The sequence below is a fragment of the Varanus komodoensis genome, unplaced genomic scaffold (genome assembly GCF_004798865.1).
Source record: "Varanus komodoensis strain SLA01 unplaced genomic scaffold, ASM479886v1 scaffold30, whole genome shotgun sequence".
NCBI lineage: Eukaryota > Metazoa > Chordata > Lepidosauria > Squamata > Varanidae > Varanus > Varanus komodoensis.
The window spans coordinates 858,750-864,982 of NW_025335762.1; the positions used below are offsets into that span (position 1 = coordinate 858,750).

The 6,233-nt window shown below is 52.9% G+C and overlaps 1 protein-coding gene and 1 long non-coding RNA gene across 2 annotated transcripts in view; one reads left to right on the top strand and one right to left on the bottom strand.

Annotated features, from left to right (window-relative positions):
* Positions 1-3,108: 3,108 nt before the first annotated feature.
* On the bottom strand, positions 3,109-5,583 carry LOC123027135. The gene is made up of 3 exons (XR_006415454.1): positions 5,200-5,583; positions 4,985-5,093; positions 3,109-4,372 (listed from the first exon to the last, which is right to left on the bottom strand). It is a non-coding gene; the product is annotated as an uncharacterized LOC123027135 (long non-coding RNA).
* A 338-nt stretch (positions 5,584-5,921) lies between these two features.
* Positions 5,922-6,233, top strand: part of KAT6A (lysine acetyltransferase 6A) — a 64,505-nt gene continuing 64,193 nt past the window's right edge. Inside the window, exon 1 of the mRNA XM_044437299.1 lies at positions 5,922-6,040. The gene's annotated coding sequence lies outside the window, so the exon portion shown is untranslated. The remainder of the gene's footprint in view (positions 6,041-6,233) is intronic.

Here is a 6,233-nt window from a genome sequence, read left to right on the forward strand (position 1 = left end):
CTCGGCAAGGTCGCCAGATTCCACGGGCCTTGGGACAAATGGTAGGCCAGACCAGAAACGGAGGAAATCCGCGTCCCCTTTGTGTGTGCGCCCGTGTGTGTACACAGTGGCACATCCCTAAAATGCTAATAACAGAAGGCATTGCATCCACTAAGGCCAGGTTTATGAGGCAGTTAAGGGATCCCAGGGGTATCCTGAATCCAATGCAAAGCCAGCTGGTGCCCCGAAGTTGTGGCCTGCCATTTAGGTTAACTCTTGCAGCGCTGCTCTGACAGATGGCATGGAATCAAACTTCTGTTCCGAGCGGGGAATCACTGAGCCTGCTCAGATTTGTAAGCAGCTTCAAAAACAACCACACCATTTCCTCCCTCTCGGTCTGCTAGGAAATGATCGCAGCCCTTGGTAGGTGGTCAGGGAAAAGTGGACTCCAGCACCTTTTCATGGTCTCAAAGGACACCTTAGCAGGCATTGCTTGCATGTAACACCCCCTTATACATGGCTGGGAGTCCTTTTGCTCCTGGCCTCACTAGCCTTTGAGGTGGCCAGGTGTCCCTTACAGAGGACAGTTCTCTGTCTGACGAGCAGGCAGAGGACTGTTTTGATGGCATCCCCCTTTGAAAGGCCACCCGGTCTACACCCAATATAAAGATAACCATCAAAAGGCAGATCTGGGGCCTCCAGCTCGCCCATCAGTACCCAGGCAGTAGCTAGGTACACAGGTCGGCTGTCTGGTCCTCGCCACTGTGATGGGATGTAGAATGATTGTTTCTTTCGAAATCTGCAAGGGCATGTTGGTGCCCTCTTTTGGATAACAGCCACACTGCTAGCCTTTGGAGTTGCACTTGGTACATTTATCTTAATTAGAGCAATAGCAAAAATTAACGATACAAGAGTCTACCCCTCTTCGACATCTGCTTGCCAGCGACTGACACTCGTAATCTAACACTCTGTGGCTCAGCAGGGAAGGCTTGGGCTGGCAACAAGCAAGCACCGTGTTTGCTCTCTTCTCCCGAAAGCCACAACAAGCAAGACGCCTGACCCGCACCAGGACGCGCCTGCTTTCGGCAAGTGAGGAGCTCTGAGCTTAACGGGGCAACTTTGCTGCAGGTCCCACTTGCCACATTCTTTGGCAGATTGGCCTTGCTTCCCCCACTTTCCACCCAGGCAGGCGAAAAGGACTCGCCTCCACTTGAAATGCAGCAGCAGCAGCAAGAGTCATATTTCCCCAAAGGACGCTTTAGAAACCTTCCAGGAAATTCCCCTTCCTTGCATGTGCCAGACGTGTGGAACAACAACTCCCATTCTCCCCAGCTAGGATGCCCATTGGCCATGCTGGTGGGACGTATTTGGAGGGTGCCAGGTTGGACACCTTTGAGGAAAGGCTGCGTCCAAGGAGGCTGAGAGGTCAACCTGAGATTCTGTGGAGCTGCATCCAGTTTGGCTCTTTCTGCACTACAAATGCCAGCCAAAAGGTAGCTTGTTTGCATTGAGTGAGTCACAGAGATACAGCCTTCTCTGCATAAACACAATTGGCAAACAGAGGAAGCTAATCCCTTTGGAATGATCCTCTTACCTGATAGTGTGACTTGGCCCTTGCAGCCTATGAGGACAATTTCTGAGTGACCATGTACAAACCAGTGTGCGCACCATGTGGAAAGGGCAGGCAAAGGAACAGGTGGCGGCATGGAGACATTGAGGTGATCTTGCCCTGGGGCTCCCCAGTATTCAGTCCTGGTGCTGCTTTGCATTCTTAAATCTATTTCTTGAATTCATTGTATTCGGTTGCCTCTAGAATTGGCTATTTGCCCTGTCAATCTGTAATACTCTGTGTTACTGCTAATCAAACACTTTGGTTGTATGGGAGACAGAGAGACCAAATGCCTACAGCGCAGCAGGAAAATTATTAATGCTTGCATGATTGCTGGGAGTGGGAGCAGATGATCCCTTGCATGCGCAATTCCACGTATTCTAACAGGGAAATGTCTGAGGATCTGGATGTTGGGAGAAGTCCTTGCCCTGGCCCTAAGCCCCGCAGGCCCATTGTCCCTTTTATCTCTGCGTCCTAAAGCACTGCTTCTCCTCCCTTTGAAGAACTGCAGGTCTTGGTTAGCCCTCCTTCCGCACATGAGCACATGCCCCCTTCTTTCTCTCCTGCCAGAAGTTTGCACATCTCCCCGTTCTCTGTGGCTCCCACTTTCTTCCACAGCACTTGCTAATCCTGCCTCTGTCTCCGCATCACAGGCCTCTGCAGCCCTCAGCAACTCTTTGGCCTCGCAGCTTCTGCTTTCCCTTCCCAACGTTTTGCTCCCTCCTGCTTGCTCGTGCTGCCAGCAATGGAGCAGTGTGGAACTGGACTTCCCACCGCAGCGTATTTGGCTGCCGCTCACAACAGCAGTATAACTAAGGCGTCCTTCGACATCTGACAGTCTTAACATCATCTTAGTTGCTCCCACAATTAAAGCAGAAAGGACATCAGGAAGAATCGGGAATGCTAGGATATTACACATTTTGCATACCCCAGGGAGGATTTCCTAACTAGCTCAACAGCCGGTGTTGTGCAGGCATGCCGGGTTTTTTGCATTTTAGCACACTGGACACGAATCCCAAGCTGCAGAATGCAATGAATGGGGCCTGGTCTCTTTGGTCCAGTGGGGACACTGGAGCTTTGGGAAAGAGACAAGAGAGCAGTCTTCATGCCGTAACTGGGGCTGGCCATTCACAAAATGGTTGCTGCTTGGGACACAGAATACCCATTTAACAGAAGGGCAAAGTGGTGAGGTTGAGAGACAAGAAACTCGCCTGGGAAAGTGAATATAGGCCGAGGTTGGGTTTCGGCCTCAGGATACAAATCCATACCCTGAACCTGCAGCTTTTCCCTCCTTCAGGGAACATTTTTTGGTTGGGATGCATGAGAAAAATATTTTCAGCTCATTTGCTGTCTGCACTTCCAGAAGTCAAATGAGAACACACTATGTGGTCAAAGGTTGCACCTTTCTAATCTTGTGTTGCTGTCGGCAGAGCGAAAAAGTGCTTGATGACTGGGTATGTTTCATAAATGTGTGAAATGTACTTTAAAAAAAAGAGTGCACACAAACCCACTGTAACAGATGGGAGAACCCTGAGTACTTTTATACGCACATTGAGTCAGGTACCTGAACACCCAAAAGAAAGGAAAAACGTACACAAGTTGCAATCTTGCGCAGACTCAAGTTGAACATCAAGGTGGAAATTGGAGAATTGTGACAAAATCAAATTTTGCCAATTTCCCCGTCTCTCTTCCTAGCAGCCAAGCCCTCCAGCTCTGCAGGTCAGTCCCTGTTACGTGCCCAGCCCTGCCCCATGGCTCCCCCCAGGTCACTTTCCCCAGAAGCCCAGGTATTTGGCACTGCCACCTCAGCCTTAGAAGCTCATCCAGCAGCAGTTTTTTCTTTTCCCCGTTTAAAAAGAGAGTTTTTGAGTGTGGACAGAAAACAGAGCACCTGCTTCAAAAGATCCTCCAGAAAAATGTCTCTGGGGACTGGAGGCCCTGCAGGGAATGGGAATGGGGAGTGTTGGGCAGCCGGAAGTCATGGTTCTCTTTGCAGCATCTCAAAGACAAGGATAAAAGGATCCCTTTCGAAAATAAAAATTGAACACTGAGGCCTGGGGAGGGGTGTGGCCGAGAGCCTTTGCCGAACCACAGGAAGTCGGGGACAAGGGCGAGTGCAGCCATGACCTCTTCGGGGTGGCTTGCAGAACAGGGAAGCCCATGGGTTGAGCAGCCCGTGTGGTGCTGGGGACAGAGGGGAGAGAGTGGCTATGCTTCCTCTTACATGCCTCCCCTTCCACTTTTAATCAGCAACTCGACCTTTGCCCTTTATTTACTTGTTTATATGTGTATTTATAGACTGCCTACAACTGCTGAGGCCTTCCCAGGCAGCTTGTAGTGCATGGTGGAATCACTTGCATCAGGGCAGTGGAGGGCCTAACCGATCCAGCAGTGAAGCCGGCAACAAACGCTGGTGAATCCATGGGTTGTTTGTGGGGTGATGGCCTGGGCATTCTTCTGTTGCCACAGGGGAGGGCCTTAGTCACCAAAGACCGAGATGGTCACTAAGCCCGAGCCAGAGGGGTCAGAGCTCCATAGCAGGCAATGGGCCCAGCACGCGGAAGGTCTGATGGGCCTCAGTGTCTGCCTGAAATCTGGGGCTCACGGCTCCCCATCAGTATCAATCACACCCAGCTAGATGGAGTCATGATACAGGAGCAGCACCTGCAAGGGAACTGACAGGTTTCCAGGACCAGGAGATGAGGGGTTCTTCCAGACAAAGGCCTTCTGGTGCTACTAAACCTTCTGTGCAGCTATTCCGTCTGTTTCTTCTTCCTAGATTTCCTGCAGTAAATGGAAGAAAACACAGGAAGGTTACAAGTGGAAGATACAGCACTTCTAAAACTATAAAGTGAAACAGATGGAAATCTGCTTGAACAACCAGTCCTTTTTTTCAGGGGATAGTATGTGTGGGGGCTTAATTTTGATATAGCTAGTGATGACAGAAGGAAATGCACTCTGCACATGCTTGAAGACTCTTTCCTTTAAGTCCAGCACTTATCTCTGAGCATTGACAAGAGCTCAGGGTGAAGAAGAATCCTTCCCAGTGAGAACTGGTTCAAGGAAAGACCAACTTAAATTGGATTAATCAAGAATGTGGTTTTGGCCCAGTATTAGGCTGCGATCCTGCAGAAGTAACCCCCATTACATTCAGTGAGGTGCTTATGGATCCTCCTCATGCATAGCCTCATTCCTGAGGAAACAGGCTTAGGATTGGGCTGCACCATTCCGCCCACTGCATACACTTACCTAAGCATTTCGTTGCACTGGACTTGGTACGGTTTACTCCTGAGCAAGCACTCAGGACTGTTACTCCCAAAGGGGTGTGAACTACCACAAGAGTCAACGCAGTTCTGGAAGGGAAGTGGGGCAGCCTGAATGAATAAATGATCTTACAGTAAGTAATTAGAGTTGTCGGTCCTGGTGGAGGTAGCAATGATGTTGATGCGTTGTTTGGTCAGTGATGTTCAGTCATAACTGTTGTTGTGTTGATTGTATTGCTTTTCTTAGTTGTAAAAATAAATTTAAAAAGCGTTTAAAGAAATAGAAAAGGACAGTTACTCCCAAGTAACGCACACATCAGTTCAGGCCACCCGCCTTTATTTACTTACGAGTAAGTGCCGTTCAACAACATGAACAGGGCTGTCCTATTGAAGTCCCCATCCAAACGCAGTTACTCCACTTACTCCCGCGTAAGCACGTTTCAGATCGGATGGCAATGCAATCCTGACCGTGCAAAAATTCTTTAGAGCACTATCCTATGCACGTTTATACAAAAGAGTCCGACAAGTCACAGCATTCCCAGTCACTGGAGGGGGTTTTTCCCCACCCCAAACACACATCGCATTACTTAATTGCTGAGAAGGAAGCAACACCCAGTAGCTTCCTGAAGCGCGAGTAAACACCTAAAGGATCGCGGCATTTGCAAAGCTGAGGACGTGCGATTGCTTCATTGCCCACCCCGGCCGGAAGCCCCGTCCGACGAGGCCCGGAGAGGGGCCTTTACTCTCGAGTAATCACGTGCGCCAGCCAGCCCGGAGAGGACGCCCCGCTGGGACGCCGCGCGCTCCTCGCCCCTCCAGCGCGCGCGCCCCGCCCGCCCGGGGACAGGCCCCGCGCGCGCCCGCCTCCTCCCCTCCCCTCCCCCGGCGCGCGCGCCGCGCACGCCCGCGCGCGCGCCGCGGCTGTTCCTCCAGCGTACCTCGCCTCCCCTCCCCTCCCCCGGCGCCTGCCCCCTTTCCCTCCCTCCACCGCCTTCTCCTCCTCGCCCTCTCGGAAGAGGCTGTTCCCACACCCCTCCCCCGCTCGCGGCTCCTCCCCGCGCGGCTGTTCCGCTGCCAGCGGCCTCTCCGCCCGCCGCGGCGCTCCGGACCCAAGATGGCCGCCGTGTCAGTTTGGGTCTTCGCCGCCGTCCAGCTCCTGGCTCCTGGGCTCCGCCTCTCGTAGGCCCCGGTAAGCGCCGGCCGCGGCCGCGTCGCCTCCCTCGGCCCGGGTGGAGGGGGGAAGGCCGCGGGGCGCGCGCGGAGCGGCGGCGGGGCGGCTCCGAGCCGGCGGCGGGGGGGAGAAGGGCCCTGCGCGGGCTTCTCGCGTCAGGCCCCGCGGCCTGTTCCGGCCCGGCCGACGCGGCTCCTGCGCCAGGCCCCGC